General features: G+C 42.2%; 1 protein-coding gene across 3 annotated transcripts in view; it reads right to left on the bottom strand.

Annotated features, from left to right (window-relative positions):
• Positions 1–27,144, bottom strand: part of PIP5K1B (phosphatidylinositol-4-phosphate 5-kinase type 1 beta) — a 307,693-nt gene that overhangs the window by 204,241 nt on the left and 76,308 nt on the right. For 2 of the 3 annotated variants that reach the window (XM_080668561.1, XM_080668563.1), the window contains exon 2: positions 3,282–3,366. The gene's annotated coding sequence lies outside the window, so the exon portion shown is untranslated. Of the gene's footprint in view, positions 1–3,281; positions 3,367–25,537; positions 25,835–27,144 lie in introns of those variants that run through there. The other variant, XM_080668562.1, reaches the window with a different exon arrangement.

Below are 27,144 nucleotides of genomic sequence, written 5' to 3'. Positions count from 1 at the left end.
TTCGCTCAAATGTCAACTCCTGTTTGCCGCTTAGCTTGACCGTCCCGTTTTAAACTGCAACCTGTTCAGCTCCTCCTTGCCCCCATACTCCTGATCCCCCTTAACTCACCTTCTCTTTTCATTTTTCTGTGTCTAACATACTATTCAGTTTCCTTATTTATTATAGTGGGGTTTTGTTTGTTTTGGTCTGTCTCCTTCTGAAGAATTTAAACTTCTCAAACAGGAATTTGAATCTGTTTTGTTCACTAATGTACTTCAAACACTTAAACTTTACCTGGCACCTAGTAGGTGCTTAATAAATATTTGTAGAATAAGTGAATAAATCAATTGATAAGGAAGATAAGAGGATGCCTTCAGATCAATGTAGGCACACCTGACTCCATTGGTCTGAGTGTTTTGTACTTGGGATGAGAGCTGACCCCTTGAGGGAAGGTGATGACATTACTGAGGAGTCAGACACCATCAATCACACTGTGTGCAGGACACCTTGAAAGGTGCCAGGGTATGGCATCATTAGGTAGCCAGCCTGGAATAAATGGCGATATTAATCCCTTATAATGTTCTCCATAAATGAAAAGGACTTTTTAGGCTACAGTTATGTCAGTAGAAATAATCTCCATGTAGGATTTAAATCATTTTTTAAAATGTAAACTGTTACTGAATATGCCACATTTTAATTTTTCTGGTAGACTACTATCAACCTATCTGCAAATTAATTTGGAATTAAATTAAGTTTCAAAAAATATGCGAAGGGCTCCTTGATTATTTTAATCAAATATGATTATTCATTATTTTCAATCATTTACAAATTTTAAAGGTAATATTGTGTTTATCGTAAGAAAAGCAAAACATGTATTTTATTCGAAAAAATATAAAGAAGAAAATAAAACTATCACCTTTAATCCAACTACCCAAAAATAATAATTGTTAATATTTGGTTATTTCACCATTTAACCTTTTCCAAATGTGTGTTGTTTTTTAACAAAACTGGAATCATATATTATGTACAATTTTGTATTTACCCTTTTCACTTAACCATTGTATCACTAAATATTATTTAGAAATAATTTCAAATGTCTAAATAACAAAATTATAAAATTTTATATTTTAATATTTATTAATAGACATTTGGGATGCATCCTATTTTTCTATGAAAAATTAAATTGTACTCTGTTTTTATACCAACAGCATGTGTACTTAGAGCTGCCACAGCTTCCCAGAACAATGACTACGGGGTAAAATACCGTATCTACTTTATATCTCTACCAGCATAAGGTATTTTCATTTAAAATCAAACAAAACATTTTGCCAATTTAACTTTGGGCAAAAATATCCATCTTATTTTGCATTTATGTGATTAATTGTAAGGATGAACATTTTTTGTCATATTCATTTCTTTCTTTATATTTTTTGAGTGAATTGCCTATACAAATCTTTAGCTCATTTCTATATTAGGGTGTATTTGTGTCTCCAATTTAGTTTGTAGTAATGATAATAAAGAAGGGTAGGATTTTTCTCTAACCTTCAACTATTTAATAAGGCCAACAGAATGGACACTTCCTTAAAGAATGCAATTTCAGAATAGACTGTGGAATCTTAGAGGGAAGGCAGAGGTGGGTGGGAAGAGATCAACCAAAGAACTTATATGCATATAAGCATAACCCATGGATACAGACAATAGTGTGGTGAAGGCCTGGGATGGGGAGGGGGAGAGAAGGGGGGTGGACTGGAGGTGGGGGGCCGCTAGAAAGGGTCAATAGGGAAAAAAATGGGACATATGTAATACTTTCAACAATAAAGATTAAAAAAAAAAAAAGAATGCCATTTCAGTAACTTTACTTCTAAGACTTTGCAGCTTTTAAAACCAAAAAACTTCAAGAGAAACTCTTTTTAAAAAAAAAAATATTTTATTGATATTCTACAGAGAGGAAGGGAGAGGGATAGAGAGTTAGAAACATCGATAAGAGAGAAACATCGATCAGCTGCCTTCTGCACACCTCCTACTGGGGATGTGCCCGCAACCAAAGTATGTGCCCTTGACCGGAATCGAACCTGGGACCTTTCAGTCCGCAGGCTGACGCTCTATCCACTGAGCCAAACCAGTTTCGGCAACAAGAGAAACTCTTAAAAAAACAACCATAATGAAGAGCTGACTAATTGGCATGAATGAAGGACAGATGATGAGAAGGTCTGTTTTATTCTTTTGTAAATCACCCTGACTGGACAGTAGGGAATCAGAGGAGAGAAGTAGGTCAACTTCTGTTTTTTTAAAAACAATTTACCTTAAGCAGTGCAAAACAGATAACAATGATAAAGGGAGGTCATGAAATGTCACCTGGATTCAAAGGGTTTTTTTTTCTGTGGGGTGATGTTTAACAAAGGTCACACGAACCTATGAACCAGGGCACCCGTGTTAGAGAGGCAAACGAGATGCTTAGGATGTCCCGGTAAACTGCAAATGGCTATTAAAATGGTTACCATGTTAATTACTCTTTGTTCTTAGACTTGCTATGTTCCTGCACCAGTTAAGTGCATCGCTTATAATTATGGAAGTCAAGGTAAGTATGGATTAAAAACATTGTTTTCAAAAACATTATAATCATATATATCTCTGTGTATACATAAGAGGAAGGAGAAAAATTCATAGAAATACTGGTGATTATCTCCAGATGATGTGATTATGAATGCTTTGGTTCATAAAATTATACAGGCTTAAGGGGTACAATTCTGTAATACATCATCTGTGTATTGTACTGTTTTTTCACCACCCCAAGTTATCTCTCTTTCCATCACCGTTTATTTCCCCCCCCCTCCCCTTACTCTCTCCTACCTCCTCCCATTGCCATTTCCCTCTGGTAATAACCATACTGTTGTCCATGAGGTTTTTTTTCTTGCTTAATCCCTTCACCTCTTCCATCCAGCCCCCCCACCCTCTCCCTTCTGACAACTGTCAGTCTGTTCTCTGTCCAAATATTCTGCACTGAGCACTGCTTTACTTAAGAATATGGAAAATACTAATGCTATTAAAAAATTTAACCACACACAATAGTTAATAGCAGAGATCACATCTGGGTTCTGCCCCTTTAGGCATACTGATGTTCACAAAATTTCCTGTTTCCATTTGCTTGCTGCTTATTTTAAATTTTATAATGCTGACGTTAAAGGTCATCAACTAGATATACGATTTAGAATATTTGTTAATAAGTATAAAAATAAAAGAGGTAGGGGCTCTATAACGAGGCAGTTAGAATGAATTAAAAATAGAGACCATATTTCCTTACCTTAGTAGGTGAAATGGCAAGTCATCTGTTGTTGGTGGTGATGGGCAGCTTGTTCATTGTTGAGACTGTTTTCCTTCCCAGGTTCCTGTTAAAACAGAAATCACTGGTCATTACTTTTTCATATCTCCACCTCATCCCTCCAAAAGGACCACAGGTGGCTACTGGGATACCTACAATGCAATAGGTAAATTTACATTAAAGAAAGGAATGTGTGTGAGGGGAAAACAAACGTGGGGAGAACCAGATGAAGCCAGCAGTTCTGGCTATGCATAGAATGTAAGCCATGTGACTCAGTACAGGCTCCAGTTTCACTCTGAGATTCCTAGTGGTCACAGCAAATGAGGAAATGATCAGTTACCTAAATGCCCAATGTTTGTAAGATAAAAGCAAACCAGTTGCTCAGGTGAACCACAGGTATGGGAGAATTGAGGCTAGAGCAGCAATTTCTTCTGGGGGTCTTCCTGTAGAAGATTCTATGTGAAGTGTGATGTACTCTGCAGTACATCAATTGTGATTTCATGAGTGTTATTTAGATGATACAACAGTTCAACAAACATCCCTTGGTATAATAATGTTTTTATACAGGAGATAACATACTCATGGCAACCAATTTTAAAACACAGAGATGTATAAAGAATGGTAAAGACCCACTTGTATTTGCCCACTCCGAGATAACCTATATTAAGTTTGTTGTATATCCCTTTCAAAATCTTCCCTATCCTTGTTTACACACACACACACACACACACACACACACACATCTTTCTTCTTACTCTTACCAATATGTTTGAATTTTTTTTTCAAATCTATGTATCTGTCTCATTTTTAAATAACTAACATATTCCACAAGATGGATATACCATCATTCAATCAATGACTTCCTCCTGATGAACATTCAGACTTGTCTCCGGGTTTGGTACCATAACCAGAGCAGGAATAAACAGCCATATTCAAATATCTTTAAAGTTCTAGTCCTTTCATTTCTGTGGGAAAAAGTCCTGGAAGTTAGATCCAACTTGATAAGCGCATGAACTACTTGAAGGTCCACAGCTACATTCCTCTCTGTATAAAGGCTGAAGTAATCAGTTCAATGGTGCAGGGAGAGTACCTGCTTATTGACATATTATTGGCACTGGATGGCTGCCACCTTTAAATGTTTGCCAACCTCATGGGCAGATCATGGCTTCTCAGTTGTTTTAATTTTCATTCCCTTGTTGCTAATGGGGCTGATCCTTTTCACAGGTTTCCTGGTAATTTAGATTTCTAGTGCACGCCCTTCTCATATTTTATACTGTGCTGTTTATCTTTTTCCCTTTTACAATCAATTTGAAAGATGTATATTAAACACCAACTCTGCCATATAAATTGTAAGCTACTGTTAATCTTTTGGCTTTATTTATGTTGTCTTGTCATGTAGACATTTTTAATATTTACATAGTCAAATATGCTAATTTTTCCTATATGGATTGTGGATTTACTATCTTTCTTGGGACAGTTCCCCCAATCTGATGTCATACATGTATTCTCCTATATTTTCCATTTTAAACATTAGATCTTTACTCCAAATGGAACCTAACCTCATTGTCTCCCAGGTAGGCAACTAATTGCCCCAACATCATTTTATTAACTATATTAACCATCCTATATAATAAAAGCCTAATATGCAAATCGACTGAACGGAGGAACAACTGGCTGAACGACCGGTCGCTATGATGCACACTGACCACCAGGGGGCAGACACTCAACACAGGAGCTGCCTTTAGCCCGCAGGCCCCAGAGGGAGGTGACCTGTGGTGGCAGCGGCAGGGGCGGGGCCGGCCAAGGTGGGTGTTGCCAGGCCAGCCAAGGCGGATGTGAGTGGAGGGCCCCCAATCACCCCACCGGTTGCCCCACAGATCAGCCCTGATCTCGGGCCAGGCTTAGGGACCCTATCTGTGCATGAATTTCGTGCAGCAGGCCTCTAGTTTCCCTAAAAATTTTTATGTGAAATGTTCTGTTTGATCAATTTCCAGATAACCTGTCATTTTGAATTTGATCTCTAATTTGATCAAGAAATCATCTATAAAAGAGTTTCATAATTTCAATTATTTATAGTTTAATTATTATCCTTTCATTGTCCGTTACTTGTTTTACCACTGGGAACACAAAATAAAATGAATAAAACAATTTTTTCCTCCCCAAATTCATTAAGTTTTTTCCTATGGCCATAAAAATAGACATTTTATAAATGTTCCATTGATACAAGGGGAAAATGTACATTTTCTATTTATCGGGTACAAAAAACAATATTTATTACCACTCTATATCATTGTATACTTTGTCAAATTATGGAAGAATACATTAAAATTATCTAATATGTTTATGGTTTTATCCTAAGCTCCTGTATTTCTATTTTTTGGTTTTTGCCTTAAAATTTTACATAACTATGCCTAAAATTTACATAACTAAGGGTAGGCATATAATAGTCTCCTTATGAATTACACTCTTTATCCTTAGAAGTATCTTTTCTTATTTAATATTTTGGTCTTGGGTTCCATTTAGTTGATGCTAATATCCTCACTTTTGCTTTCTTTTTATTTGTATATGCTTGGCATATCCATTTCTTTATCTTCAACTGTTCCGCTGTCATTTTATTTTAGCTGTGTTCCTTACAAATACCTTAAAACTGGATTTTTGTTTTATTACTGCCAATCTAAAAGTCTTTGTCATTTTAAAGGGCACTTCAACAAATTCACACCTATCGTGATAAGATTGTATTTGGTTTGCTTCTATAATATGTTTACTATTAATGACATTTATTGTTACTGCATTTATTTTTATTCATTCCTTTTTTTTACTGGATTAATCAATTTATAATTCTATTTTCTTCCTAGTAATTAAAAAAATTATATTCTAAAATAATTGCTCCATTATCTATTATTGAATCATTAAAAAATCTATTATTTTTATATTAAATAAAATGATGGCCATCCCACAACCCAAACATTTTCCCCTCAGCTTACAGCAGTAGACAGGAGGACTCGCCACCCAGATCGCCCTTCCAGGAGGGGAGGATACTCACTGCAGAGGACAGGCCAGCAGACACATCCAGCTCTGAGCTCCTTCAGGGTCTGCCTCTGCTGACAGCCACCTCACCTCAGGTTGCAGCCTCTCTGGGGCAGCCCACATGCTGTGACTGAATGATAGGGCAGCTCCCACCAAGCTGGCCCCAGATTTGTGGGTCCCGCATGGGAGTTTGCTTCTCCCTCTGCTTGCCCAACCATGCTTCCTACCTCCTCCTTTCACAGGTTTAAGCTCATTAGCCTTCAAACTCTGTGACTTACAAAAATGATAGAAATTTACTCCCTCACAGTTCTGGGGTTAGAAGTCCAAAACCACGTTCCCCCTGAACCCCTGCACAGAATCCTTCTTTGCCTCTTTCTAGCTTCTATTGGTGGCTATTGATCCTTGGCATTCCTTAGCTTGTGGCGATGTTACTCCTATCTTTGTCTCTGTTGTTACACAAAGTTCTCCTGGTGTGTCTCTGTCTTCAAATGACGTTCTCCTTTTCGTATAAGGACATTAGTCACATCAGATTAGGACCTACCTTAATGACCTCATCCTAACTTGAGTACATCTACAAAGACTATTTCCAAATAAAGTCATGTTTCATTTTGGGGGACACATTCAACTCATAATATAGGCATTGACCCCTAATAAACATTTTCACTCAAAAATCTATTCCAGTGCTTGTGTCCAGGGAGCCCAACCCCTGCCATCTCTTAGCTCTTCTTGTTCACAAGAGGAAATAATTAAAATATTTTTACTCTCTCACTGGCTGCTACTCTCCAAACTTCGAAATAGCTCCTCTGAGTTGACATGATTCTGCTGTTTCAAGAAATCTTAATTAACAATTTATAGTTCACAGTCACATTACGACCATTTATTTAGACTTTACCATAAGTTTTATAAGGTTCTTTGCTCATCATTGTTTCTTTGGCTCTTCATCTTCCCCTACCCTGACACCTTTGTTCTGATTCAATTTTCATTGGGTTGGAACACTTCTCAATAGTTTCCTTAGAACATGGATGGTCCAGCTCATGGGTGGTCCACTCTGAGTTACTCTATGTCCATGTGCAATGTTACTCCAATGTCTTTCTTTTTTTCTCATATATAACTAGATCTCTTGGCCAGCACAGGATTCTTGGTTCACAGTCCTTTCCTTTTATCTCTCTATTAACATGGTATTGCTGTCTTTTGGCTTCTTAGCTTACAGATGAGTAGTTTCAAGCTAGTCTGATGCTCCTGCATTGGTAACTTACTGGTTTTCTCTGTCTAGAAACCTATTAAAAATTCCCTTTTAACAGTTAAAAAATTCCATAAGGATATATGTCTTTTTTTCATTAATACTGCCCTGTAAAGGGAAACTGAAAAGAAGTTATTGCATAGAGATCTGATGAGTTGACTTAAGCCACGAATAATATTTAGGCTATCTAGATGAGGAATGAATAGAATTTATAACCTTCAGGCAGTCTTGCATGAATATTTTTTCTCATAACCAACTTTTGATAAGAGTTGGGTGGTGGAACATTGAAAGTTATAGTCTCTGGCAAGTGCCTGGAATGCAGAAATCCTAGTGGCCAAGTAAGGGCATAACCATAAGACTCAGGTCTCCTTGGGAAATGTATTTATATGTAACCTAACACGAGACTCCCAGTATGAACTTATTTTCTTAAATTATTTTTAACATTAAATAGAGCCAACTTATGGTGTCATAAGGTTAGACTGTTGAGACATCAGCTCAGCTAACATTAATATATGCCAAGAAAGGAATTTTTTTTTTTTTTACTGTTTTATTGCTTATCTATTCTTTCTGGTATTTAGTATCTGGATTCTGTTAGCTTCAGAAAGAAATAATGTACAGTATTTCCTAACTTTCTACATTTCTATGCTTTCATTAAATTTGAGGGAAGGAGAGATATTATCATTTATTAAGTAACAACTATGTGTGAGATGCTATCAAATACATGATCTCATTTAATTCTGCAAGTGATCCCTTGACATTGTTCCATTTTAGCTTGTGCTGTTTTGACACTTATAATGGACTGTCCTATAATATCCATGGGATGTAGACATTTTAAATCTTGCCAAGGCTCTTGCTGTGAGGCTAGTTTGTAGAAGTGAAGCCCTTAGTTGGCAAGTGAACAGAGGGGATCCCCCAGCACCCAGCCTGGCTTTGCTGTTTTCTATACCAATGCTCGGCCATGCACCAAAAACAACTAAATCACTACCTCTGCATGGTGGGTCTTGGGAGATTCGTATTTTCAGCATGCTTCATAGGCGTGGGATCATCTAAGCTACTTTCACCAGTAAAGGCAATAAAGATGTTTTGTCACTTCAAAAGAGCTGTCAGGGTCCAGTAGGGATAACAGACACCATTCTGGGTGTGTTAAAGAGAGGGAATTTAATACATGGAATTAGTTATAAAAGTGATGGGTGAGCTGAAAAGCTAAGCAAGAGATGGTGATGAAATGCAGAGGTTTACATCAGCAGGAAGCCACTATCTAGAGGCACACCAAGAGGCGGGGCTGATAAAATAATATTGAATGTCAACTGTAAGTGAGAAAGAAAGAAAGAAAAAGCTGAAGGTATCTCTTGGGTCCAGAACATCTTGGAGAAGGTTGACTGGCGGAAGTTAAGACTACAGAAGGAGAGGTATGTTTGGAGGCATGGAGAAGACCGTCATTGTTGGAGACACCACCCAAGACAGAGAGAGTGGGGACAACACCTGGATTGACCCTCACCCCCTCTACCCTATGGTTTCCATCTGACACGGGAGCCTGAGAAATGCATCCTATGAGGGATGGCTGCCCTGCGATACAGAACAGAAGAAGAGTAAGGAATGGCTGTGAGGACAAACAGGCCAACGATGAGCCATAGAATGATATATAAGACTAATGAAAGTGGAAAAGCAGATATGAGCTAATGATATACATGAGAAACATGAGTCTCAAAGGAAACGTGGATTGGGAGGTAGATTAGGAGCTGGTGCAAACATTTCTATTTCTGTGACTGGGGATTTTCGGAGAGTTTAAATAGATCACTACAAAGGAGCTAGGGTCTCCTGCAGCCTCTTCATTAAGTGTAGGGACGAGGCTATGACTTGGGATAATCTGCCTGGGGTCAAGTCAGAGGTGGCAAGGTTGAGATCTGAGCAGTCTGACTTTCCCCGTACCACACACTCTCTCCTAGTTATCTGACAAAACAATTGAAAGATTGTCTAATAAATATTGCAGTGCATTTTTTTCAATTCATAAATGCAATCGAAAGGTTAGCCAACCATACTAATTCACATAACTATTTCCTGTAAAACGTGTTCTACATCAGTGAGTCTCAACCTAGGGGGCATTTATGAATTTACAAGATGGTAGGGGGAGATTTTAAAAACTCGATAGTTACCAAAACTTTTAGAGATATTGCACCTGGGGGCCATATCTGAGTTGCTCAGCAGCAACCCTTTTAACCTCGAATTCCTTCTATGGCCACAGAAGTTAGTATTTTTAATTTGCCACAGATAAGTCTGCTCCTCATGCAAGGCCAAATGAGAGTGGCAATGACTAATTACCTAATTACCCAAGTAAGTAGGCCAACCTGTAGATGCAAGAGGTGAGGGACACTAGCCATGAGTCCTCGCTGGTCTTCCCATAAAAACGAACACTTCATTAAACACTGATGAAGCAGAGCAACAAGCTCTCACGGGAAGAACACTGGAATAGGCCTCTGAAGGTTTGGGCTTTATGTCCATCTCTGCTACCAACTCTGTGACCTTGGCCTCTCATCCACTTCTCTCCTACCATGAATTTTTCTGACTCCATTAGGTAGTGCTTCTAGTTTGGTGCCATTGCCAAGGTTCTTGGGTAGAGCCTCACCTCAGATCCTCCTTGAAATGAGGAGGAAACTAATTAATTATTTGATCATTGTGAGTGCAATTTGCCCTCCAGGAATTGATCATCCACCAAGATAACCATATTCAAATGTTCATGCCATTCAGGCTACACATGGTAACATTTCCTAGAACATTTCCCAATAAAGAAAGCAATTAAAAATGATTTGGCCTTGGTCATAGCTGAATGTTAATCAAATATGGCTAAATTATGCTCTTCTGAGTTCATTTTCATTATCTGCCAGCAAATAAATTCACTCTTTCATTCATTCAACAAACATGTATTGAGCATTGCATGTCAGGCAATGGCCCTGGAGCCATCAAGGCAAAAACAGATTCTAGTCTTCAAAGAAGCCATATCAAAGGGATTAAGAAGTATGAATGGGTAGTTACAGAATAGTCACAGGATATAAAGTACAGCCTAGGGAATATAGTCAATAATATTGGTATTTTTAATTAAATGTAGTGGGGTGACATTAGTTAATAAAATTATATAGGTTTCATTTGTGTACAGTTCTATAATACATCATCTATATATTGTATTGTGTTCATCACCCCAGGCAATAATATTGCAATAACTATGTATGGTGACAAGTGGGTACTGGAAATACTGGGGAGAACATTTTGTAAAGTGTATGATTGTCTAGCCACGATGCTGTACAACTGAAACTAACACAAAATAACACTGAATATAAACTGTTATTGAAAATAAAAAGTCACATCAACAGGGACAGGTGTGGAGACAGCTACAGTGCAACCTGACATATGTTTTACTCTGGATTCTTGGAGGAGAAACTCCCCAAGCCAGCCAGTGGGAATCATGGAAAACTTCACTTATGAGTGACACTGGAAAGGACTTTCCCAGGACACCAGGTTGAGATGAGAGGAGGAGGGCCATTGCCTGGCTGCTTGCTGAAAGAGACCCAGCGGCATGACGGAGTCTTGCACATGTTTTCATGGTGTGCTCTGAGATCATGACTCTTGCACTTTAAGGATTTACCCAGCAAATTAATTCACTCTTTCATTCATTCAACATTACTTAAGGGATTACACACTCTGGATTGCACATTCCATCTATGATCCTAAGTCCCTGTTCCATCCTCTGCCTAAATAAAAACACATTTGTGAAAATGGACATGGATTCGTGAAAACCTAGAAAGCCATTCTCAGGAAAGTGCAGCCTTGTGAACAGTTTTGCTGGGGAGGTAAGGATGACTGCAGTCCTCCCAGGGTCCGTCACAGAACAGCAGGAAAAATCTAAGGCTTAAAAATGGGATGGCTTATTTTCCAAGGCTGAAATAGAAGCAGCAAAAATAAACCAAACTGAAGACATCCTTGACGTAGTTTCCAAAGTAAAATGCCTATATTTTTCAGACCAGAAAACATTTCCGTCTTGTTAAAAAAAGCATAAGCTTAGATTTATTTCCTTAAAATACCTGCATAGACTCTCAATGAAATGCAGAAAATCCTCACATTAAATATTTGTGCAGCGGAGAACACCTATACACACATATGTTCAGACACATGGTCAGTTACACATTTGTTTGCTCAGAAGCTGTAAAAAGAGAACTACGGTGCTCTTGTAGTTAACGTAAAGCTCCCCTATTCTTACTGATGAAGTTAATTTACAAATGTTTCATTTCATGTATCTAATATCTATATAACCAAGCTACAGCCCAAACCGATTCCAAATGATGGCACCTGCTAGCTGTGAATCCAAAGGGAGACCAATCAAAACAAATTGCAGGGCTCTTATATTCTCTAATAAAGCGCGTTCATCAACCCGCAGAATGGTTCTCGTGGAGTGAATAAACAGAATAGCTATAAACGGCAATGGCAAAGGACTCAGCATAAAATGAACTACTTGTAATTCATTTTCCTAACAAACGTTGTGCTGAAAGAATTCCTAAGTCTTTCAAACCAAGCCTTCCCTGCAAACATCAGACAGAAGAAAGTAGCCGTGAAAACAACTGGGAGGGACGTGCTGCGTTCAGACCAGTGTAACTCACAGCCTTTCCTGAAAACACCATTATCGCGTAATATTCTCCTGCCCTGATTTTCATGTTAAATGCACAAAGCTAATTAAAAATGGAACTTCCATTTGACCCAGTAATCCCACTTCTAGGAATGTATCCCAAGAAAACAGAAACACCAATCAGAAAGGATATATGCACCCCTATGTTCATAGCAGCACAATTTACCATAGCTAAAATTTGGAAACAGCCTAAGTGCCCATCAGCAGATGAGTGGATTAAAAACCTGTGGTACATTTACACAATATAATAGTATGCTGCTGTAAAAAGGAAGGAACTCCTACCACTTACAACAGCATGGGTGGACCTGGAGATCATTATGCTAAGCAAAATAAGCCAGTCGGAGAAAGATAAATATCACATGATCTCACTCATTTGTGGAACTTAATGAAGAACATAAACTGATGAACAAAAATAGAACCAGAGACATAGAAGCATTGAACAGACTGTACAACCTGTGAGGGAAGGCAGGGGGTGAGGGAGTAAGAGATCAACCAAAGGACTTGTATGCATGCATAGGAGCAAAACCAATGGACACAGATAGTAGGGGTGTGAGGGCTTGTGCTTGGGAGTAGGGCTGGCGGGAGAGAGGTCAGTGGGAGGGAAAAGGGGACTCTTGTAATACTTTAAACAATAAAAAATTTAAATTAAAAAAAATGCACAAAGTCATAGCCTGTGTTGGAGTGTGTTTGGTGGTGGTGTTGGAAGGTGGCAGAAGAAAGCTGAGTCAGCAGAGTAAACACACACATGGTCGTGAGACATGGCCTTCCATTGGGCATGTGGGAGAGAATCCATGAAGACTTAATAAACACAGTTACTTTTCCATCCCTTCCCAGGGACATCGAGGATACTCACTAAGATCTCACAAAATGGAACTCTGCCTCTATATAATGCTTAATTTTTTTTTCTTCCCCAGATTTTGCCAGACATTTGACATCATGTAGCCTTCACAATATATTTTTACTACATTGTAAAATTTTTTATTTTTTTCAGTTTACCAGATTATGCTCTCTGTCCACATTATATTGCTCAACTATTTTCCTCTTTTTTTCCTGCTAAGAGTACATGCCTCAGGAACTATTCAATTATCACAATAATAGTTATGTAAATCATACACGAATTAAAGCCAGTCAGTGACTGGTAGAAAAATGTTTAGACTCAGATGTAAATAACCAAAATCTATTAGGTTTTGCTGCTGGCACTTAAAAGAGAAGTCAGAAGACAGGCACAGGGAATAATGGGAAAGTCTTTAACAGGATTAGGAGTTAATACCTTTTGCTTGGCTTTGCCTCTAACAAGTACTCACTTATCATCGTCAGAGGGCTTACATGGAAAGTTCTAAAAGATACAACACAAAAATTTTAAAAGTTTTTAAAAAACTAAGGCCAAGAGATCATAAATCAGTGATTAATCTCTGTTATTAAGTTACCTAAGTGTTTGATATGTGCTTGGCTCTGTACAGATTTGAGAAATACCCAGCAGAGAGCTGCTTTCAACAAACCAGCAATTTAATGGGAGAATCAGGACTCAAAGGGGTTGTTCAGAGGAGAGGGCAGTGACAGAGGTCTAGAGCAAGGAGTCCTACGGGGTGGGTGAGATGTCAGGGTGCAGGGAGGACCAGGAGGGTAAAAGGAAGCGACTGGTGTGTCTGCGAAAGGCACGCCTGGTGGGAGAGGAAGGGTATTCTCACCCGATATGGGAACTCAAGTTGGAGACAGTGATCAGTCCCAGGCTCGATGGCCTTGGAGCTAACTATGGATATGACAAATTAGGGCGCATCTGCTGAAGGCTTTGGAGAAGTAAGTAGACCTATAAGAGTTTTCACAGGAGACAAGATGAAACAGGAAGGGACGACCAGCTCTAAAGGGAGAATCTAGCCCAGCCTTGGGCAAACTACGGCCCACGGGCGGATCCAGCTGTTCTATCCGGTTCTCTTGCTCTCCCTCCGCTCCTTTACTTTGAATTTATATTAGTTCACACAAACACTCCATCCATGCTTTTGTTCCGGCCCTCCGGTCCAGTTTAAGAACCCATTGTGGCCCTCGAGTCAAAAAGTTTGCCCACCCCTGATTCTAGCCGCTGCTGCAGGGCTCATGGTGCTGAGAACCTCATGACCAAGATCAAGCTGGACACTGAGAGGAAGGAGCCCTCAGAACCTGGGCTCCAACTGGGTCTGAGGGAAGAAGGGGTTACAGCCAAGATCTCCAGCTTCACTAGCCACGGAGGACAGGGGCACTGGGAGAGCAGCCGTCTCCCTGCCCAGGCGGTGGCCTTCACCACACCCATCTCAGCCTCGAAATGAACCGAGGAGAGACAAGTGACCCAGCCTACAGCACCGATTATCCACATGGAGAACGCTTCTACACACAGGGCCTGGGTGGGTCAGGAGGCGCTGGGCCTTGGACTGCCATGTCAGGTGGAGTCACAGAAGAGTAAATCTAGGAACTGTAAGAATTTTTCAGAGGGCAGAAAGATACACAAAGCCCCTATATAATGCTTACAGTGTTTCCAGACAGATAAGCAGAGATAGTACTACTGCCTGACACCTTCCAGCCCTGTGAATCTAGCCATACGCCCTCGCTGGCAGCTGGGTTCTGGGAGGGCCGCTGGATAAAGTGAAAACAGTAATGAGATGACCACTTACGGCATATTCTCACCCAGAAGGGTGTTCACTCACTGAGTGTCAGTTCCAGCACTCCTCAGTGGACGGTGCTTCGGGAAAACAACAATAAATGTTGTGGAGGCGCTTAAAAGAGAAGCCAGAACGCAGGCACAGGGAATAACGGGCAAGCTTTGACAGTTACTCTCCCAATAACCCCAAGTAACAGGTTTCTGTTCTTATGCTCACTTTACAGATGAGAAAACTGAGGCGCATCCACCATTCACTGGAGCTCTTTGCAGGGGATCTAATCCTGACAGCCAAACTCTCCTTGACTAAGACAGAAAATAGGCCACAGGCTTCGCTGAGATCATGCCCCCTCCACCCGTGATCACCCTCTTCTCGGAGACATGCCCTATGGGAGAGGTGGTGACAACGTGGTGGTCACCGACTGGCTCCACAGTCAGACCTCCCTGCTTCACCAGCTGTGTGGCCTCCTCAAGTCAATTAATCTGTGTGCCCTTGTTGCTCATCTGAGGAATGGTGAAAATAACAGGACCCCTCTCACAGGGTAGCTGTGAGGAGTGAGCAATATGTAAAGTCCTTACAGTGTCCCTGGCATACACTCCATAGATTTAGCATCATCATCATCATCATCATCATCATCATCATCATCATCACCATCATCAGCTACCCTCACCAGCAAGAGCACTGTGAGACAGAGCAGATCCCTCGCTGCTCTGCTTCCAATCTTCCCGTCCTACAGAGGAGACTCGGAGCATGGAGCACTCACCGCCCTGCCCAGCCTGGCTCACTGCTCCCCTGCAGACGCTCGCCCGCCCTCCCTCCCTGAGGGTAGGAGACTTCTGCACACTGTGCCTGCCCTCGTGCCCCCTCTCAAGCCCCAGGAGAGCATACTCTTCCACAGCATGGAGGGTTCTCGATGGCCTGGCCTGTGCCCACAGTGTTTGTTCAACTTGAACCGGCCTCTCCGTGACCCTGTGTCTTTGCTCTCTGAGGACATCCTTGATTCCTTCCATCCGGGAGGAACACAGGGCGCTCCTGGCCGTGCTTTCGTAACCCTCCGTCAACCACTTACACCTTGGTGTGTACGTGACCCCAGACTGCATTTGCCCTCACTTTTTAACGATAATTATTATGGCTTATGTACATGGAGCACTTCTTTGTGCTAGGCACTATTGTAAGTTCTACACGGATTAACTCATTTAATTCTCCCAATAACTCCAAGTATCAGGCTCTGTTATTATCCTCATTTTATAGATGAGGAAACGGAGGCACAGAGAGGTTACATAACTTGCCCACGTTGACATGGTTAGTAAGTGGCAGCCAGGGTGTGAGTGCACGGGCTGTCCGTATCCAAAGTGGGGCTCCCAGCCAGTCTGTCAGCACTGCCTGTTTTAGGTCTTTGCTCATTTCCTTAAGTCCCTACCTGACAATCTCTACGTCTTGCCTCCTGCTTCAGAGAAGGACGAATGGTCCCTTCATTTGCTGCCTTTTCCGTCTGAGAACTCATGAGCACCGTTTCCCATCCGCACTTGTCCTTTTCTACAACACATACCTGTCTAGAGCCCTCTCTCCATCATGTATCATTGTACCTGGATTGTCACCCTCTTGCTCTCATCTGACTCTTCACCTTGAGAATATGAGCATGTCAACTCCTTCCTGAGACCCTTCCTCCTGATACCTCCCTCACCCTGACGTTGCCATCTGGCTGCAACCCTGGCTCACTCCTCACACTCAAGGTCAAATGCTCCCAAGACTAGTGTCCCCTCCCTGCCTTTACTCCCCCGATCCCATTCTCTTTTGGACACACACAGCGATAGGGCCTCCCCTCTAAACCATCTCCAGGTTCACAGGTGGACTCCCTGTTGCTTTGGCAACACGGTTTCATTCATTATCTTCCTGGACTTCTCTAAGGCGTTTACCTGGGAGTACCCTGCACACAGTAGGGTAATGGGCTGACAATGACCAGTCCTCCTTCCCTGACAGTCCCCCTTCTCTTGGCTACCCCACATGGCCAACTCTGTCATCTGCCTACCCCCAAACCATTTCCCCATGCTCTTCACAAATGGAAGCCTGATTCTGTCTGAGGAGGCAACGTGCTCAGTTAAACAACAAGAAACTTGTATTACCAGGTGTTCTGGAATGAGACATTGGTAGAGGTTTACGTTCAGAGAAACTTGTTAGAAGCACACCCAGGTGGCCTGGGCATTTTGGCCACGTGTCATCTGCCCTGTGGGTGGCAGACATGATAGCGAGCGTGGGAAAGGATTCTGTACACACCTGGTGTTCCTTTCCTGACATCCCTGGCTTTGCCCTGTCTCTTTGAACACCTCTGGGTCTCTTTGGCAGGCTCCCTCTTCTCAGCCGCCTCTTAAATATTCATGTTCCTCGTGGTCTTCTGTATTCTTCTCGCTCCTTCTGAATAATCTCTTGCACCACCAATGGGCTCAACTGCAGCCTCCCTGTAATAACTCCCAAATAACTCTTTCTTTATTTGTTTTGTTAATCTTCACTCAAGGGTATTTTTCCATTGATTTTTAGAGAGAGTGAAGGGAGGGAGAGAGACAGGGAGAGAGAAACATCGATGTGAGAGAGACACATCAACTGATTGCCTCTCACAACCAAGGTATGTGCCCTTGTCCGGATCAAACCCAGGACCCTTTGGTCTGTGGGCTGACACTCTATCCACTGAGCCAAACCAGCCAGAGTCCAAATAACTCTTGAGTCCAGATCTCTTCCTTGAGCCCTAGGTTGCCATTTTCAGTCACTCTTAGGGTTCCTAGTGTCTTATGGGCACTATAAATTCTACATGTCCCACTGCAGTTCATCATATTCCACCCGCTCAGAGAATACTACCATCATCCACCTCGTTGTCCAAGCCAGACTTCTCCTTCATGCCCTATCCTACAGCCCCTCCAAGTTCCTTCCATCCATCTCCTTGATATTCTTTGATTCTGACTCTTCCTCGGCATTTTCCCTGTTGCTCTCTTAGCTGAAACTACGTTTCTAGCCCAGATTACTGCCTCTGCCTCCTAGAGTGTCTGCCTGTACTGCTAAAGGGATGGTTCTATAATGCTAATCTGCTGATGCCACTCTCCTTGACAACCCTGCCGTGGCTTCCCGCTGCTTCAGGGAGGAACTCCGTCTTTAGTACAGCCTGTACACGACCTCTCACGACCTGGCCTCTTGAACTCCTTTCTGCCTGCCCCCTGCAGGGCTGCAGCCCTACGGGATGCCTTACAGTTCCCAGAAGCCCAGGCACTCTCCTGCCTGCCTCCTGCTCTTGAGTTAGCTCCAGAGCCTGACAGCCACTGCCCTCTCTCCCTGGCTGTCCTTGTCCAGCAAGATGCCACTCAGGCATCACTTCCTTCTGTGAATTCACGCTTAGTCCTCCAAAGCCAGGGCTCAGTGCCTCTGTGCCTCTGCTCTGTGCCTGCTCCTATTGTACACTTACTGACTATACTGTAATCATGAGTTTAAATTTCTTTTATTTCCACTCTACTACCAGCCACCTTCAGGGCAATAACCTCTCGTAGTTATCTGTAGATTGCAGAACCTAGCACAGTGCCTGGCACATGGACAGACTGAAAAGCTGGAAGTTTAATAAATGTATGTATGAGTATGTCTGCCACACGTAGATGAGCTGCCTTGAGGGCAGAAAGGATTATTCTCAGTCCTTACAAGTTAAGTCAATACTTAATAAATGTTTTCTTCTTCCTCCCTTTTAGCAATGGATAATAAATGAATGTCCAGTTTCAAGAGTGAGAAAACAAGATGAAAAACAAAGATAGTCATCAATTCAGCATCCCAAATACTTCCCTGAGAGTTTTTTCTTCCTTCTTTCCCTCTCCTTTCCTCTCTCCTCCTTCTTTTCCTTCCCTTTCCTGTTTTAACTTCACGTAACACAAGTTTCTCTCAGTTTCTTCAAATGGTTTCTCTCTTAAAATATTTTAAAAATCTCTCTATATAAAAGCCTAATATGCTAAGTGTCCAACCGAGCAGTTGACCAACCAGTCGCTATGACATGCACTAACCACCAGGGGGCAGATGCTCCGACTGGTTGGTCCGGCCAATTGGGACTGGGCGAGACGGGGCGGGACAGGCCCTCCCTCGGTCCCTCCCCAGCCACCGGCCCCAAATGGCCCTGATAGGGACTGGGTGAGATGGCCCTGATCGATTGCCAGCCAGGCGGAGGGACCCCACCCTTGCATGCATTCGTGCACCGGGCCTCTAGTATGATTATAAATGCAACTCAGATCCATTATAGAAAGATTGGGTAAACACGGAAAATCACACACAAAAATAGAAGCAGCCAGCAATCTCCCCACCCAGAGCTTTTCCCTTGGAGGGTCTTCCTCTAATGTGTTCCGTGGTGCTCACACACGGCCCTTGCCCTACCTCTGCTCACTGCTTCCAGAATGGCACAAGAGGCTGAAACGGGCCACACACGCTGGGGGCAACCTGCAGCCTTCATTCCGTCAGAATGCAGCACAGCATTAGACACAAAACAAAGTAAGAAGACCCCAGGAGGCAACCCCGTGGAGCCAGGGTTCACTGCCTCTACAAAGTGAAGACTTCAACGTGAGATCGGGCTTCTCTTGGAAAGAGCTGCTCTTCATCTTCCAACCCTGCGTAGGGATATCTACGGCCCTGCGGTCTGCAAAGTAACCTTACCTGTAAGTGAAAACAGTTCTGGCTTTTCACTTATCTGTCGGATGAGACTCAGTCCACTCTGGCAAAGACTTCTTGTTAAGTGGTGTATTAAGTCCACAGGAGTAACTCGTAATCTTATTATGAAACAATTTCAATTCCCATTTTGAAAATGGGGGGGGGGGGGGCAGGGAGGGACTTCAAATCTTCAGCCTTAGGATCTATTTCAAATCTTAGACCACGGACGGTGGCCTCTGAGCTCAAGGCTGTGCTGATGGCTCAGTACCAAACAAGCACACCCTCTTCTCTCAGCGTCAAGGACTAGGATAGACCTCGGGTTCTTAAAGGCAGTCCAACTAAAAGAAATTCAGGAAGGAGGGAGCACGGTTGTGATTATTAGCAGGCCACAGGAAAAGAATGCGCCCTTTCCCCAGTGCTAATACCGCTAAGTCTCCCTGGAATGCCAAGCTCACTCCCGCCAGGCTTGCCGCTTCCCCATGGAGAGCCCTACTCGCCCTACTCGCCCTACTCGCCCTACTCGCCCTACTCGCCCTACTCGCCCTACTCGCCCTACTCGCCCTACTCGCCCTACTCCCCTACCCGGGAGTTGTCATCAGGACACACGGGACTGAGTCATGGTTCAAGGTTGGCACCCAGCATCCCTCCCTGCTACACACAATTTCAATGCACCCGATCAGAAGGCAGGCAGAGGAGTCTGGAAACAGTGATGGCTTCAAATACCCAGGGACCAATCTGTGAGGAGGCAGCAGGTGCTATGAATGGCATGGACAGGTGTGACTCTGTTCAATAGTTTCCTGAGTTTTTTGGGGGGAGAGGGAAGGAGGAGCTGCAGGTATGGAGGCAATAGCTGAAAATATTATTAAGTTCTTGAGATGCTTAAGCTTATAGCTTAAGCATCTCAAGAACTTAATAATAACAGAGAATTTGGAGCTGGGTACCCAAATGTCCTCCTACCCTCCCACAACCCTGGACGCTTAGCACACCTTTGTTTGAATGACAAGCCTCCACTCCACCTAATACACCCCTTATGACTTAGCAAAAGTCTCTGTAAAAAATGAGAGAAAGGGCAGATCCGACCCTGCATATAAAGGGCCCTTTTTCGTCAGCACGCTCAGGGCCTGGCAGCTGAGTGTGGGCACATTTGCCCTTCAGCGGGGCACCTTCATAGAACCCCACACAGCAGTGCTGCACCCCCTGGTCAGGGGCTCCCTCCACAGACCATCAGTGGGATGGGTCTATCAATAAGTAGGGAGCAGTGGAGGGTCCAACTGCTCCCAACTCCTCCCAAGGCCAGAGAACCCATGGAGGGCTGGATTATTCCTTCATTTAGCAAACCTCTGTGCATGTGCAGGTCCTGTGCTGGGTGCTGGGTGCTGGGGGAAAGGCATGGTTCAACCTCAAGCACTGGCACTAGGGAAAGGCCCATCCCAACAATGGCAGGACCCAGGAAGGAGAACAAATGGGAGCCCACAGATGTACGCTATGAGGTTTCTCTTCACTCACCAGCCTAAATGGGGCACCTGCTGCCCACACACACCTCCACCCCCATCAGCGTTACTGTCTCCAGATCCTCAAAGGAACCTGCGTGGGAAGAGCTTTGGATTTAGGAATCTCAGACTCTTCGGTGTCTGGGACAGCATGGGCTGGCTCCTGACCCCTGGCCCGGCACCTTCTCTCCGCCCACCCCCCACAGCAGCCCTGTCCCACGCACGTGTGTAGACACCCCGCAGACATCGCTCTCCATCCTTCATGCCCAACAGTGTAGTCTCTGGGGCACGGTTCTCCCTCAGGAGGATAAACTTGGGAAAGAAGCCCAGGTTGTCGAAGCAGGCTTTGGGTCATGTGGGGCAGGGGGTTCTGGAATTTGGGGTCCTGGTTCCACAGGGTGTGGCACAGGAAGGAGCACCTGGGCTCCAGCTGGGAACATCCCCTTGGCTTCTCAGACTTGTTGCTTCATGGAGAAGGGGCTCAGCCGGAGGGCCAGCAGAGAGGCCTTTCAAGTACAAGACCCAGGCTAGGTGGCTGTGAGGAGGGAAGGGCCCCTCTTGCCTGGCTGTAAGAGCAGTATTTTCTAAGAGACAGAAGGACCGATTGGCAGCCACAAGACAGTGTAATTGCTGCTCAGATGGATGAATACATGTTGCTCAGGGCAGTGCATGGAAGGGGCACAGCCTGGACTGTGGGAAGGCTCCTTGGAGCTGTATCTTCGGTAATGACTCACGGAGAGCGAGGTAGAAAAGGCTGGGATGGGTGTTCCCAGGGCACAGGAACAGCACTTTCTAAAGCATGGAGGAGGGACAACAAGGTGCCTTCTGGAAATTACAAGTTATTTGTCATGGTGGGTGTAAAAGGGTACAGGTTGGGGAGGGGCCCAGCATGAATCTGCAGGGATGGCCTGGTGTAGTATGCTAAGGCATTTAGAACAACAGAAGAATCACCAAAGAGGATTTCATTCATTTTCACAACTGGCATGTGCCATAATGACTGAATCACTGATGAACAAAGGACATGTACTACAAACAAAGTTTCAGTATTTCCAATTATATGACCATCACAGTGCAGTCATCTCAAATGTAATTTTAGCTAGACCCCAGACCTTTCCTTAGCTTTGGACTTACATGTCCAACTGATACTTCCTCTGGGTTTCTCACAAGTATATGAGACATGATACCTCCTAAACAGAACTCAAACACCTCTACTACCGCCCCTCCTGACTTCCCCATCCCAATCAATGTCATTGCATTCTCCCCATTTTACTCTCCCCCCTCACCGTGTCCTCCCACGATCCCACTAATTTCTCACAACCACCTTCTCCTCTCCATCAGGGTGGGAAATTCACCCACTTATTACTCTCCAGATTTTTGTTAATTATGCTACCTAAATGTAAAAAAATTCCTTGTTTACAAAATAAGCTCAAAATTAATAAAGGCATCATTATACTTTGAAGAAGTTTAATTCAACTCTGGGCTCCAATAAATTATCCTTTTCAAGTATTCACATTGACTATTATGTGGAATTCAATGGAAAATTTTTAAAAATTATCATGGATGCAAATTCATTTATCAAAAAAATCATGGCAGCAACGTAACTGTACTACATGCCTTATTTACTGTGGAAAATATTTAAATAAGATCATTATGGCTTTCTTATAACATATTTAGTCTAAAACCTCTGGTTCCTTACCACTATCAATCTACTGTGTTTGAAATCTCAGAATGTACAGCTTACGGCTTTCTCAATGCTAAGATCAACAGACATGCACAGGGACCTGGATTATATTTTGGAGTATTACTAAGAGCATGAGAAATTTAGCAGATAATCTGAATTATATCTCCTTTGTTCCATCTTTCTATCTCTGTGAATACATAGTCATAATCTCTAAGCTATGAAATCTAAGGCAGAAAACAAAGTATGTCATTGAGATAGGAAGTAGTTATAAGAACATCTTATTCAGCCATGTCCATTTCATTTACACTTTTAGAATCAAATGATTTATTAATTTCCTAAGGAACAAACAAACAATTAAGTCTTTAAAAAACCCATAAATATAGAGAAATAAGGAAACATTAAATTAGTAAAAAAAATTTTTTTTTAAACTTATGAATTGTTTTAAATGAACATTGCAATTGTTGCTTGCTGGACATTCCTAGAAATCACTCCGTATTTCGCACACTTTGTGAGGATGGACACTTTTCACATCCTCATCTCCCACAGGAATGCTTAGTCACTTATCAACCTGCTGAAGAGTTACTTCCTCTATAAAGACCTTTGCTATTTCCTTCCTCTGGATTCCTGTACCATCTTGGATATAGGTCATTATATATCGCAACAAAGTACTGCAAAGCACGGTTGATGCTGTATTTATGTGTGCCTCACCAAGCGCAGCTTAAGGACTTGCTCTCTTTTCTTTGTATCAGCAGCTCCTAACACAGTGTCTGGTACATACTGGGTATTGACCAGATATTTACTGCAAAAATGAATGATAAAGTCATCTATATTATTCCTTTTTTTCTAAGACCTATACATTGGATGACCGTATTAAGTAACCCTAATATTGCTAAACATGATGGAATAGCGAATTGTTGTCATTTCTAGGTGTATGAAACAGAAATATGCTACTTTTATTGTTAAGACTTCAGAGATGTTTCCCTGGGCAGCTGGAGGCAATATTTGATAAAGTCTTGACTAAGAAGGTGTGGGCTCTCAAGTTGCTACAGCTATGAAAGATGGAAATGGCAGTGCCCTCAAGTCTGTAGGACAAATATCTAACTCTGGCTTCCTTCTCCTCACCCCCCACCCACACGCTCCAGCCTGTCTTCTACTGAAATGGCAGAACAGTACAGCTGACCTGCTGGTGACGCCGCAAACCCTGAGCTACCGTTCAGTCTAGTCACGGAGTAAAGACCCAGAGCCACAGTTTCCGGGTGACCTGAGCAAAACTCTCGAGTGCGGAACACACGAGGAAAGGCTGTCTTCCATGCATGCATAAAATCTGAGACAGACAGCAGAGAACTACGCTTTTTCTTTTCAGTCACACACAGGCGCTCCATATATGACCAGCAAATAAATCACTCAAACTGGAAAAAAGTGTTTTTAAAATGGACAAAAGCAAATTAAAATTAATATGCCAGCTATTTTATATTGGCTAGTCCAAGGAAACGTTTTGGTCTTTAAATCTGGCAAGTTGTTCAGGTGTACATCAGAATACTGTTTGTCACTGAAAAAAAAAAATATTGTACAATCCGAGAGACAAAAACAGTTGGTTAACTAATAGAGGGTAAAATAATGCAGAAGTATATTTAAAACATTCATTGTATAGTACATGGGGAAAAGCAGCTTAAGGAGCTGACTATGCAGTAAAATACTGTTTCTGTGTGAAAATTACATATGCATATTTAGTCACTAAAACAGCCTGGAACAATATACATGGAGTGTAAACAGTGGCATCGCAGTGAATTGTACTGCTTTTTTGCTTACTGGAATTTTCTAGTTTCTAAAAATGAACTTATATTGCTTTTATCATTAGAAAGTATAATTTATTTGTTTTAGCTTATTTAGTTCTTATCTCCTAATACTTTTCACATTATTAAAATACATGGCTTATGAAAGGTTGCTTAAAAGTAAATGTCATCTAAGCTCCTCTCCTATTATATAGAATTCGATAGATTGTGTTCAAGTCAAAGCAGATTTATGTATTCTGGGCTGTGAAATTGTTGGAAAACCCCAACAATTGTCACGAGTGTTAAGAAAACTAAAAGGAAAGCTTATTGACTTTATATTCCACCAAAGTTGCAACATCACTTCCCTAGACTGCACATTATAAGAGTTTTAGTCTCAAAGATTTTCTAAGGCCTAAAACCGCTCACAGTGTGCAACAATGCAATACAAGCATACCACAGTTTCCATGAACAAACATTGCCTATTTCCTAAGCACCATCCATCCTCATTAATAAATACTGAGTTCTTTCTATAGATAAGAATTGGTATTTGGAAAGAAACATAAGCCATTGTCCCTTTCTTTAAGGCAATCTGCCATAAAGGTGGGGGATTATTTCATATTTTATATATATTTATGTCATTATATATATTTGTATACGAAGTATATTATGTATTTTGTATATTCAGGTTTCCATTTATTCAAGTTACCAGTTTCCTGGTAAATAATTTTATGAGCCTTAGCCCCTCTAGTCCTTTCTGCTTTGAGGTAAGGAACTACTCCCATTTAACAGGCAAAAAGACAAAGGCACACACAGATTAAGTAATTTGCTTAAAATCACAAAGCTCATAGGAAGGCTAGGTCAGGAATGCAGTTCTGCAAGTCTACAGAGGCTGTGCTTTTAAGATCACATTATACTCCCTCCGCCGCCCCCCCCTCTCCCCTTCCCCCCCCCCGCGCCCCCCCTTCATCCCCCCCCCCCCCCCCCCCCCCCGCATCCTTCCAGTAAACTACAAAAGTAAGGGCTATAGGCGGCAGGCAGCACAGTGATTCAGAGGAAAGCAATACTACCTAGAGCCGGAGAAGCAGAGGAGGCACCACGGAGAGAGCCGCACTGGATGGGAATCTTGAGAGACAGAAATGCAGGATCAGGAAAGTGTAGTTGTAGGCGGAGGCATTTTTCCCTCCTGGGTACAAATATGGCATGGAGGTCCCCGAGTCCTCTTCTATAAAGGGCCGAGACAGACTGACGAACCCACAAGAATGAACCTGACAGTACTGTATGATTAGAATGAAATCTGAGCAATTCGAAGTGAGGGAAGCATTCTTTCTTATCATTCCTGGTGCTCTCCTCTCCTGCCATTCCGCAATAATTTTAAAAAGGAGTAAGAAAAAAACACATCTGTTCCTAAATAAAACCTAGGAGGACAATGAACTACTTTAAAAAAATTTACAGCACTCACGGAAGAGGAAAATGTCTTTGGGTTAGGAAACTGGGCCAAACTTACAGAAATAATTGTGTCACGGGTGTGGAATTAAATTTCAATTTAGAAGTGGAAAAAAGCCATCAAGAGAAAAAGTGACAAGGGAATAAAATGAACCAGACGAATTCATGAAGGAAGTGAATCAGTAGGTCTTTGGCTTTAACCGTTTACTCATGTTTGGAGTAAAAACATTTACTTATGGATTTTTTTCTCCTGGAAAAAAAAAATGAAGAAAGGGAGGGAGGGAGGGAAGGAAAGAAGGATGAAAAGTTTCATTTGCCCTTGGTTTTTTTCCAAACTATAATCATATATATGCAATGGGATATTTATTGTGAAATGCGTAATAACAATTTACTAATAAGATGGGGAGAGGGATGATCTTTTACTTTAGTTCTTTATCCTCAAGGATCTAAAACAACAACAACCCATCGCTTTCAGCCATCTGGCTGTCTCCAATTCTGCTCATCCTATTCTCTCTTAAACCTACTCTAATCAGGCTTCCACCCCACCCCTCCAATGAAATGTCTCTCACCAAGGTGACCTGTAACTTGCATGTTACTAAATCTCATGCTCAATGATCAGGCCTCATCTAATTTGAAAGCTGCAACTGACATACTTGACCATCCCCTCTCATAGGCTCCCCATGGTTTCTAGGATACCACGCTCTCTGGGTTTTCCTACCTCCCTGGTTGCTCCTTCTTCGTGTCCTTTTCCTGACCTCTTAATGTTAGCAGTGCCCCAGGATTCAGTTCTTTTAATTCTAGATACACAGTCAAGTGACCCTTAGTGATCACATGTATTATTCTCTTGATTTTAAATACCATCCACAGGCAGCCAGCTCCCAATTATCAGTGTATTTCCACCCCAGCCCTTTTTCCTAAACTCCAGACTCAAATATCCAATCACTGACTTGACATTGCCTCTTGAATGTCTAATGAGGATCATTTATTTAACATACCCAAAACTGAGCTCCTAATACCCTCGACTCATCCTCACACGCACAGCCAAGAATGAAAAAAATCTTACTTCACTCACAGATTTCCACTTTGAGTGTATGGCAACTCCATCCTTCCAGTAGCTCAGGCCTAAAATCTTGGCATTATCTTTAACTTTTCCCTCTCTGATGCCTCCCTGAAATATGTCAGCAAAATCTATTGGATTTACCTTCAAATTATGTCTAGAATTTAACCACTT

Source organism: Plecotus auritus, assembly GCF_963455305.1.
Source record: "Plecotus auritus genome assembly, chromosome: 5".
Lineage (NCBI taxonomy): Eukaryota > Metazoa > Chordata > Mammalia > Chiroptera > Vespertilionidae > Plecotus > Plecotus auritus.
This window is presented reverse-complemented; position numbering and strand designations above follow the sequence as displayed.